General features: G+C 25.9%; 1 protein-coding gene across 1 annotated transcript in view; it reads right to left on the reverse strand.

Annotated features, from left to right (window-relative positions):
• The window catches only part of LOC145831356 (uncharacterized), a 102193-nt gene that overhangs the window by 32238 nt on the left and 57709 nt on the right, over positions 1 to 12246 (reverse strand). The window lies entirely within an intron of this gene.

Here is a 12246-nt window from a genome sequence, read left to right on the forward strand (position 1 = left end):
TGTTCATAAATAAACAACAAATTCAATTGAATTAGTTGCGTGGCTTGTTAAACTCTACTGGTGCGCCTTTTTTTTCGACTTGCGCTGCATTTTTGGTAGTTTAAAGTTCGAATGTTTCAGTGTGTTTGCGTAAACAAGCAAAGCTGTTTGTTATGACTGGTTTTAATTTGCAATTGATACGCTTTTTAAATTTATTTTTTGAAGCTTTGATATGTACCAGCTTCATTTTTGTAAATTATAAACAGCTTTCTTTTTTTTATAGAAATGTAATACGTTTGATTTGAAATCTTTGAATTGAATACTATGTCAGTAATAATCTGGCTTAATAAAAGCTTTTTAAAACTTTAGCTCAATTCTTTTTAATACTCTAAGCTTTTATTACAACTCTTTTTGTTTTATTTTTTTTTTCCAATTATAAACCTGTGTTTAAGTTTTTGCAGAACTAAAACTCAACTGAAGGTGAATATGCAAATAAAAACTAAACTTTTAACTAACAATAGATCAACACGTAGTTATATACGTGTCAATTTAAAATGCTTTCGTATAAAAAAAAAGCAGCTTCTTATATGAAAATATAAACTGCATAATTATGTTAAGCTGTCTTAATTATTTCCATTAAAATACTTCCTCAAATTTATTCCAATTACACAATGGTTAAGTATGCGATGGAATAGAAATCAGCTAATTGTTTTTTGTTGTAATTAGCTTAAGTGTGCTGATAATTTTGAAACTAATTAAGCGTGTGTGTTTTCAAACAAATTATGCACGCATCATGTAGAAAATTATGCAATTATCGGTTGCGCTTGCCAAAATTAAATAAGCAAAATGATAAAAAAATAAATCCTACTGCCAACTGGGTACCATTGTTTTGTGAAAGTTTTACAACTTGAAAAAAATTATACGCTTCAAAGTTATTAAATTTGTTGTAAATAAGTGTTAATTAAAAGATTTGTATACTTGATAATTTTAAGCTTCCCCTCATTAAATACACTTATAAAAAAAAAACTGTGGAAAAGTGCTTTTATTTTAGGAATATAAAGCTGATTATAACAAAATCTTTTTTTATCTTATATTCATATTGAAACATGAAAAAAAAATATTTTCAGCTTTTATCTTATAAATTTACTTGAGAAAAAATTGTATAAAGTGCTGTTATTTGATGCTGAACTTAATAAAACTTTGTTTTTACCTCATGTTCATGTTGAACCAAGAAATTGAAAATACTTTCACCCTTCTACTCATATTGAACTGTGGAAGTAAATGTTTCTAACAAGAGAAAGTAGAAGTTTTCCCTTGAGACAGATCGATAAACACAACGTTAGAGAATAACTTACAACGCTTGTCTATACAAAACTTATTAACTGCATACTTACTTTCATAACAACATTTTTGTTTTTCGCATAAAAGCTGTTACGATGACTATGTGTTGAAAAACAACATGCTAAAACGTTTTTCTGTTATGAAGGCAATTAAAAGCTGTGTAGAATTTGTTGTTTCGTTTTAATTGTCGCAAAAACATTTTGTTTTTACACAAATGAAGCTGAAAATTTGAACAAATACAACCTCACATTGACCCTGTGTATTTTATTTATAGATATTTTATTGTTGTTTGATCTGAAAGTTTTATTGCATATAGTTCAAAAATAACCCTCATTAAAGCCTAAATTACATTTAATCATTCTTTTGTGTTTTTAATGCTTTTAATTCAATTTGTTTTTCGTGTATATTTATCTTTTTCCTAAAATTATATCATTAGACTTTCTATTTCTACTTTAAAACAATTATTTAAAAATTTTTATGCCTAATCATCAATTACTTTTTATTTCTAATAAAATAAGATTAAGCACTGAATTATTTCAAACTAGTTGATTAAAAAATAAATATGTTATACATCACTTCTTTGACACATTAAATTTCAAAACCTTTTCGAATAAACACAACTTTAACCAAAAAATTATTTATTAGTTACTAACCACAAACAGTTGTATATGAATTAACCACAACAAGTATTTTAAAACTAATAACATTTTGTTTATTTTTGTTTCAAACCACAACAAAGACACGCACATTTATTTTCAAAGCATTTTTGTTTATTCTGCACAACAATTTAAATAAAATGAAAGTTGGCATTTTATGAGTAATAACTGCCAGTCATGCTTCGTTTGACTTATATATAAATTTCTTGAGAGAAAAAAAACTTTAAGCTGCAACAAGATCGCTTTATCATGTATTAGGTGGTTTTTTATCATGTCATATATTTATTTCTAAATTATATATATTAAAATTATACAATGTGTTTTAAGCCTTTACTTTGGTTTAACTCCATGTTGAAATACTTTTTTTTTGTAAAGTAAAGTTTTTTTAACTTGGTTTAATATGAAATTGAAGTAAAAAATACTTTGTAGGACTGTGAAGTTTTTTGTATACTATACCACTTATTTTCAATATTTTTATTTTAATGAATATTTAAGCGGTGTGCAGAGTTTATTAGCTGAATATTCTTTCAGAAGACGGACTTGTTTTTTACATTCTAGAGACTAAAAACATACTCTCATTAAAAAAGGCTTTGATTTAAAATAATATTAAGTTATTTAAAAAAAATACTGGATGAAAAACTAGAATTTTTGTAAAAATAAGATGTGAGAACGTATTTTGGTACCAAGAGGAAAAATGATGGAAATTTAATATTGTTTAAAGAGAGAGAGAGAAAATTACAGGCTACTGTTTAAACTATCAATTTACTGTGTAACGTTTTTCCAGTAAGTTCTTTAAAATTTTAGTTTTTTTGTTCATAGTTTTTTTTTCCTGTTTTATTTAACTTATTTTAGAGGCGAAATAATAAAAAAATGAGTATTTTATGTTTCCGTTAATATCTTTGTAATAATAATAATAATGATAATAATAATAATAATGACAATAATACTAAAATTTTTTCAAATAACTTTACTCATAATCAGAAATAAATTCAATTAAAAATTACGCAATGGCAAACAATGTTGTTTTATGTACCCTTATACAGATACGTAAAATAATGAACTTGAACAGAAAACCTTGTGAGAAGCAACAAAAATAACTTGTGAGAGAATTTGTTACAAAGTTCACATATAAATCGATTTCATCATTTGAGAGAATTGAACTTTTTTGCACAAGTTGACCAAATATTTCTATACTTTTTGTTCTTCAAACTTTTTTGATCTTTATTTAATCAAACTTTATGAAATGCATACAAAAGTTTAATCATAGGAATATAAATTTAATAAAAGAAAATTTGTTTTTCAGTTTCATATAGAAACAAAAAATACTCTGCTGTAATGCAGAATAAAAACAAAAAGTTTCAATCATACTTTTTTAATTTCAATTTTATGCTGTTTCAACAAAACTAAATTTTTTGCAACGCTTGTCATTTTGTTCAAACGTTTGAAAAAAAAAATTGCAACTCAGAAAACTTATCAACCGCAAACTTAGTTAAGCTGATTATAATTACCAAGTGAACTTTTAAAAGCTTGGCTGATTGCTTTTTGCTCGCTTAACTGGTTGAGCATGAATAAAAGTTTGTTTTTATTATTACTTAAAACATGATGAGTTAACCGAAACTCAAAATTTTTTCATGACAAATTTCAAAACTTCAATTGAGTTTAGCAACAATTGCTGTCAGTTGGAAGAATAAATAGATACTTCCGGTTCTATTTTTTAAGTGGAATTTCAAAGTTTAACTTATATTAAAATTAAAACCTCTTTTGTTCTAAAAAGGCTGTAAAAATAATTATCAAGCCACTTTTGTTAAAAATACATTCCAACTTTGTTTTAGAAAACATTTAGTTTGAAATATTTTTAGATTAAAACTATTTTATCTTTTTTAGAAGAAAATCAAAAGTAGTTTTGTTTTATTAAGAATAAATTACAAAATATATTTATTTAAAACATACTCAACAAAATTTTCAAACAATCTACTTCCGCATACCGATGTCAAAAAACATACTTTTAAATACTTGTGATAAGATTTAAAACCTTATCTCAATCTAAAGTCCAAAGTCGCATAAAACAAGTTAATAAAAATATTATTATTAAACATAAATAACAACACTTTAAAAATTTTCCAAAAAATAAACTAATCATACATTTCACTAAATTAACTCAAAATCTTTTATAACCTAAACCTAAACCCAAAAAGAATAATTACATTAACAAGATATTTTTAACCATTTAGTTAAACTCTGACCTCAAATAATTGCTTAAAAACAACAAAACCTAGCTATCTAGTAAACTCAACATTCAAATAAAAAAATTTGCGTGGAGTACCAGCAACTAACGCCCGCACATCCAGGCTCAAATGCTCGGCGAAAAACTGGCGACCGTGAACATATAACGCGAAATTAGCAAGCACATAGAACAGAAAGAAAAAAAAACGAAATGAAAACTGCAAGATACAAAGGCAGAGCGTTTCTAAGCGAGAGAGCAGAAAAAGTTTTGGAAAAACGAGAGATTTAAAACGAGAGAATAGAAAAAGTTTTGAACGCCGACAAAGCAAAAACGAGAGAAGCGATCGTTGAGCAGCTGGTTTTTTGCAAATGAAGTTTTTTTTGTTCTTTTTATTTTCATTATGCGTGCTTTTTGGTGTGTATTGTGCGTTGGGATTTTAGCAGAAAAAGGAAAATTGTTGTTTCAATGCGAAATTCAAAGTTTATCAGGGTTGCTTGTTTTAATGTGGTAAATAAAATCTCGCTTAAAAGGAAATTTTTAACATTATCTGTGTTAAAAAAATTACTTAACTTGGTTTTTATACACACATTTTTGAAGTTCTTAGAAAGTAAGTAAAACAGAAAATTCACAAGTTAAAAAATTATGCATTCTAATAAAAGAATACAATTTTTTTTTTGAAATAACATTCGTACCAGTATACATAAGCAATAAACTACATAATCTATGAGGTGAAATTCAACTAATTAATTACAAAAATTAAAATAAAAGTTATACAACTTTCACACAAAAGCAATTAAACTTTTTTGGTTTGTGAAAACCCAGTCAGCCGAGTACGCTTTAAATGAGTAATAAAAACTAACTATGAGTAAAAAAAAGTGGGGAAAATTCAGCCAGAAAGCTACTAAGGGCTTCAAAACATTTTCGCTTTTAATTAGTCAACCATTGCTGTTACTTAACTCAGCTTAATGTTGCTAAGTGTAAAGACTTTTAAAAATTCTTCATTTTTCTAACTACTACACTTTTCCCATGTTCACATTACTTGGTTAAATAACAGACCACTGAAAACCATAATGAGCAAAACAAATTCCAAACACTCATTTTAGTCCATCTGAACTTTATTCACACTTTGCAAACTTCACCCTTTATTTTTGACAATAAGTTCCGTTAAAAATTGAGAAGCAAAAAGAAAATGATAAAAACAGTATTTCATTCCGCCAATGAAAATGAACGTTCAGCAATATAAAAAGGTGAAAAACCCATTAAACAAATATCGTCATTAAACAAATATTGTCACAAAACAAACATTGTCACTACACGTAGTAGTCAATGTCAGGGAATTGAGTATGACCACTTTAAAAATGAGAAGAAAAAAAAATAACAATCACAACAAAAAAAAAATGAATAAAGTTTCTAAAGAGCTAAAAACACAGAGTTTTAATGTTTCGTTCCAACCAATGAGCGTTCAAACAACGAAAAATTAGACAAATATTGTCGTTAAACACATAAATGTTTGCTCACAAAAGTAATTGATACGGTCAAACGATCGTGATATGTCTTGTGACGTCACACTTTTTTATGACGCAACGATCGACATAATGTTAAATGTCGCGAGTTTAACAGGGTTTGTTGCGAAACATGTTTTGTTGTTTTTGTTGATGTCGTAAAACGTGTATTTTCTCTCAGCAAGGAGGGAGTTGGTTTTTGTTGCGAAAATAGGATTGTTGTTACAAAGCGTTTGAATTTTTTGTTTATACTTTATTTTGATGAAAACACACTAACAGGAAAATTATTACCAAACATGGATAATTAAATGCGAAATGTAGTTTGAAATTTTTCAGAAAAATATAGGTATAATATTAAATATTTATCATCAAAAGTCCGAAATAAAAACGTTTTCGTCCTTAAAACTACAAAAACATTTACTAGAACGCACAGCACAAATATTTTTCTAAAAAAACTGATACTTTTCTGAACTTAAAACCATGTAAATAAAGCACTTAAGCAATTTTTTTTCATAGAAAACCTTTAAATTTGAACTTTGCGTTGAGATCTTCCGATAAAAAACTGCTCAAGTGTTAAATTGAGTGCTTTTTAAGTTCGAAGAAAGTTTGAACAAATTGTGCACTTAAGTTTTTAAGTTTAAGAACCATAATCGGTTGATTTTTTCCAGTTTTACATAAATTAAACATCATATAATCATTGTTAATTCAAAATATTTTTGCGCAAAACTTACAAAGTCAAAAATAATAAAATATTAACTGAATTAAATCTAAGTGCGCCTAAGTGGTTCTCTTAAGTTTAAAATTATTTTAAAGACATAAAAACATCTGAACAAAATTAGGCCAAAATCCAAGTCTAAGTGTGTTTTTTTCGATTTAGGTCTTTATGATGCAATAATGATTTATAGACCTGAAGCGAATTTCCACAAGTTAAATTGGAATGTTTTCAAATTGTAATTTTAAAATTTGCTTAAAACTCAACTTGCGAAGTTTAAATTTGTTGCTTTAAATAAAATATGAAATGTTCTTTAGAACATATTTGAATATCTAATATGTAAAGTTTGTTTTATCTTTTCCTACATTAAAGTACTAAAAACTTTAAAAAGTAAAATCGATGATAAATACCGATTATTGTTAAACTTTTTCATGTAAAATAGTCATAAGATTGTTAAAGGGTACTGAAAGAATTAAAAGGATAAAAAGCTAAAATAAACTCTGTAACAGTTAAGTTTAAAAACTTAAACTTTCATAAACCCGATGTGATATTAAAAACTTTTTTTTTTGTGGCTTTTAAAAAGAATTCTGAGAAGAAAGCCTTTTTTCAAATTTGAACCGTAAATATTTATTGTAAACAGCAATTTTATTTCAAACAAAAAGATTATTCACGACCTCAGCTTTTTTTATTCAAGCTTTTTAATTAATCAATTGAACTTTTGTAGATAAAATAGATTGTTGATAATCTTATTATAAGCAATTAAAAACAAGAAGACAGCTTTTAACTTGCTTAAAATGCTTAAACATAAATAACGTCATAAATCTTTTAAAGTTAGTTGCTATATATATTAAGCATAAAAAAAGCTATTTTTGGTGTTTAAAAACTGAAATTGACGACCTGGGATTTCAAATACTTAAAAAAAAATATAAATACAAAGTCTTTTTTTAAATAAGCTTATACATCTTCAACAAATGTTATCATTTTTGATGCACTGTAAAAAATCTCTCTGGTAGAAAGTTTTTAAACAAATATAAATGAAGAGAATTGAACTTTCACTTTAATGCTTAGAGCTTGTTTAAACCGTCTGAATTTATTAACAAACTGATACATGTGATGTTACATGCGACATTAACAATTCAACTGGGATTTATATATACAATTTTCTCCTAGTGTATTTATTTTAGATTGCAGTTAATAATTTTATAGATGTATATATATATATATATATATTATAAAAACATTAATTTTTCTTTTTTATAGTTCCATCAAGAACTCTTACTTAGAGTTTTATTTTTTCAGCCAATCAGAGTTGTTGCTATCAAACAGAATATAGTTTAACTTTTGGATAATAAATACAATAATATTTAATCATCTAATACATCACTTAAGTAATTAAAATTGTTTTCTACAAAATGCATAAACATTTTTTTATCTAACCAAAAGTATCAACTGTATACTTCTTCTAAATTAGACTTACAATATTAATAGTTTTAACAAACTTGTAATTACAATTTAATTATGGCATTTTGGTAATTCACTTGGGAAAAGTCGTAATAAACACTATATTTTCTCCTAAAATAAATATGTTGTGCTGTTGGCAAAAGATTAATTAAGTCATAGGTTAACACAAGAAGGATTAATACTTTGTTAAATAACTAGTGTTTTTAATTCAGTGTTATATATTTACACTTTTTTTACTACTTAGACACATTATTAGCAAATGTAGCAGTTAGTGACGACGCAATTTAAAACAAACAATCAGTTCGAATTTAATTATCGATAATAAACGGTAGTTTTCATAGTATAGTAACGTTTACTTTTTGAAGTAAGTTTTAACAAGAAATACTTTTAAAACTAACTTTTGCTTCTAGTTTTATTAAAAAATCACTTTTCATTTGTGTTTAAGTAGATTTTTTTAATTTCCAGCTACAATTTTTTTATAAAAATATTATTACTTTATGAAAACTCTAGAGAAGTATTTTATTAAAATTGGTATGTTAAAAAATTATTTTTTTTATTTGCACCAATATTTTACTAGGTCAAAACAACTTTTTTATGATAAAAAGTTAATTTCTAAAGAGTTAATAGAAAAAATCTGGGATTTACATACTAATTTTTATTTAAATTAAAATGGCAAATAAATTTAAACTAACATTAAACAACAGTATTTTATTTCTACTGAGTCATTATAAACTAAATTAAATTGTTTTGTTTACCAAAAGTTTTTGTAATTTTAAACAAAAAGACCTTTTAGTAATACAGTAGCTGTAAATTGAAATTAATCCGTTTAAAATTGGAATTTTATTGCTCAACACAAGAATGCAAAATACTGAATAAAAGCAATTAAATTCCAATTAATCATCGGATGGTATTTAAAGTTTTTAAGGCTTTTTAATCAGTAAATTAATACTTGCTAAAGGTTAAGGTTAAATTCCCACCTAATAGTTTTATTCACTTCTTTTTAAAGAACAATATTTTCGGTTTTTAACTCTTTCAAATGTTTGTGTAAAATTCGCTGTTTTATCAATTTCCCCAAAACTTAATATATTTTTTATAAATTGATTTATCATTATTAAGTAAGACATATTTTTCTACTTCCTGCACAAAAAACAAAGTTTATATCATCTTTTTTTCATACAAATCCTGTTACCATCATTTTGTAGAAATATATGCTTCTACTTTTAAGTTTACAGTAAAAATGTAACATCCATCTTTTGATGGATATTGATATTTCTACTTCTAACTTCCTAGTGAAAGTAAATTTTCTACCATCTAGTCTTATAAAGACTTTATAGTTAAAACATTTTAAATAAGGAAGTTGTCATTAGAGTTCAGTGTAAAAAAAACAGACATCCTGTGATAAAATGAGGAGTTTTGTCATTAATGAATTTAAAATAAATAGAATAATTTTGAAACAAAATGAAAATCTTTCTAACATCACTTTTTGTGCCTGATACAAGTAAAATCAAAAAAGTTCGATCTACAAGACAAAACACAGCTTTCTTTTTTGAAAAACATTAGTCTGCATAAACGTCAAAGTTTCAGATAAATCGATGAAATGACGCGTTCTGCGTAGCAACCGAATCCATGACAACACACGAGTTTGCATGGCAACGTTGCCTAACGAGGCGTGAAATTGAAAGTTTTGTAAACAAATCTCTTTTTGAATATAATCAATTGTGCTTTTCAAAAGAACTCTTTTGTATATGAGGTTTATTTTCTTTTTTTTTAGGCTTCCTGCCATTGGACGCACTTACTTTTTTTTCATACTTTGTTTACTTTTTTTTGATATTACATAAAAAAGTGCATCTATTTTAATGACGCGTTCTGCGTAGCAACCGAAATTGTGGAAGATAAAGAACTTGACCAATTTTCTGGCCAATGAAAGAAAAAAAAATTATAATTTTTCTTCTTAGCAATAAAATATCAAAACCATTATATTAGATTCTCAAATATCTATTGGAAAAAAAAATGTTTTAGTTTGTTTTTTTAATCAGCCCAAAAAAATTTTTATAGAGCTATAAAAAATATAGCATTAGCTTGCAATAAATAAAAACTTGGTTTTTGATATAGATTTTTTTTCTTTCCTGAATCAGCTTGTAAGCAAAGTATTACAAACTCAGAACTAATCTCAAAAACAAATTGCTAAAAAATAATATATATATGTATATATAAATTTATATACATATGTGATTCATATCTACTAATAATTTCTCTTTACAGCTCATATGGAATTTTTATAAATAATTTAACATTTAGCTTCGTCTAAAAAAAAATAATGTTAAATTTGAATATACCTATTCATAATAAACCTTTTCTGTTTACATCTAACATGCTGAATGACATTTTCAAAACAAAGTTTGAATAAAACGACTGCTCAATGTTTTTAATGGCATTTGAATATACTGAAAACAACAACAAACTAAAAAACAACCGAAAAGCAACTGCTGTGGGCAAAATTTAATTTCATAGTTTGAAATAGAAAACATCGCATTAAAAACAAACGCGAAAAAACATGTAAACAATGTGAAGCTCGAAAAACATTGAAAACAAACAATAGTCGTCGACCTTTGAATGCAGAAAAATTTGTTTTGTTGCAGGTAGAGAAATAATTCTCGACGTGAACAAAAATAACACATGGAAGCACGAGTTTAATGCTGATTCTTTTGTGGTGGAGTTTTAATCATTGTTACAAGTATAGACCGACGGTAGGTACCAAGGTTTTCATTTGTCATTGTGTTTATTTTTAAGAAGCCTCAGAGGCTGTTGTTACGAGCTTTAACATTTTGTTGTTGGTTTTTTATTCAAATCTTCAAAGTCTGAATAATCTGGATTTGGTTTTAAGGGCTTGGTATAGTTGTTTATTAAAAATTTCTTAAAAACTTCAGTTGGTAAGCTACAAACAACATAATAGGAATAATGAGTGTTCACATAAGTTTATATGTTACTTTAATTGGTGAAGTTATTTTGTATTAGAACGAATACACTGAACAAACGTATGTTTTATTAACATAAATTTAAAACTTGTTTTTCATTTAAATATTAGCGTAGTTTTAGCATAGTAGTTTTGTTCAACAGGTATGAATTAATTGATTGTTTGCTTTTTATACAAAAAAATATCATTTAAAACTTAATCACTCAACAGAATAAAAACTGAAAAGTTATCTTTATTAACTTACACACTTGATTTATATTTTAACAAATATTTTTTTGTTTCAACCATTTAAAGAACTTGAAACACCAGTAAGTCAGCCTGTCGAAGAATTAATTTAAAAACTGAAAATAGCTTTTATTAATTGCGTTTTATTTTTCAGCCATCAAAAACCGTCACGCTCTGTTGCGCACACAAACAGATTAAAAGTTCGCAATTTGTAATAATCCGTCAGAAAATCTCACCTGCTGTTTACATTATGTACGAGCATTAGCTTTAAATAAATAAACACATCAGCATTTATATTGACTAAATATGTTTTTATTTAAAACCCGACATTAAACTTCAACTTTTATCTAATCTGTGTTGATTAAGATTTAAAGAACATTATGAGTTTAGACCATTTGAACAACTTTAAGATTATCGGGTGATTTTACAAGTTATACAAACAATAAAGTTTGAAAAGTTTTGAAAATGCAAACACCTGTTGACGAACATGAAGTTTAAAAATTGTTGTTTTTCAACTTTAAGCTCCACATTTGTGACAGTTAGTTTTTTTAATTTTAGCTTTGTGTCCAAAAAATAGATTTTCAGAAACTCCTTTTCAGAGATATTAAAAATCGTTTCAAAACTTATTAATTCATTCATTTTAGAAATGAAAAATGAAGTTGTGCCACGGAAGTTTATTTTTGTTTGTTCTATGTTATGTGTGTTTGTGAAGTTTTGTTTTATTTTGCACCGAGTTAATTAAATGATTAAGAACTGATTATATAATATTGATCAACCAAAAAGCTTTTTTTGTCTTATTTGTCTCCAACGTAACATTAAACTTTTATGTCTTTAAAAATAGTCTTATAAAAATATTTGCTTATGCTATTTTTATTAGTACAATTAACTGAAGTATTCTTGTAAAATATATTTATTTGACCTTGAGCAACTTCTATACCACGGTAGGGCATAAAAAGTTTTTGTTGTTTGTTAATGTTTCACAGTTTAAAGTAACATCTCATTGAAGTTTGTAAACTTTTGAAATTAGCTTTTAATTACAAAGTAAACAAATAAACTCTATTTATTGTTTATTTTGTTACAACATATCGTAAAATCAATCAAATGCTCTTATGAGTTTTTTTTTTGCATCTAATATTATGTAATAACATGTAACTCGATAATATAATTTAATT

Source organism: Thalia democratica, chromosome 3 (genome assembly GCF_965202585.1).
Source record: "Thalia democratica chromosome 3, ktThaDemo2.hap1.1, whole genome shotgun sequence".
NCBI classification, from domain to species: domain Eukaryota; kingdom Metazoa; phylum Chordata; class Thaliacea; order Salpida; family Salpidae; genus Thalia; species Thalia democratica.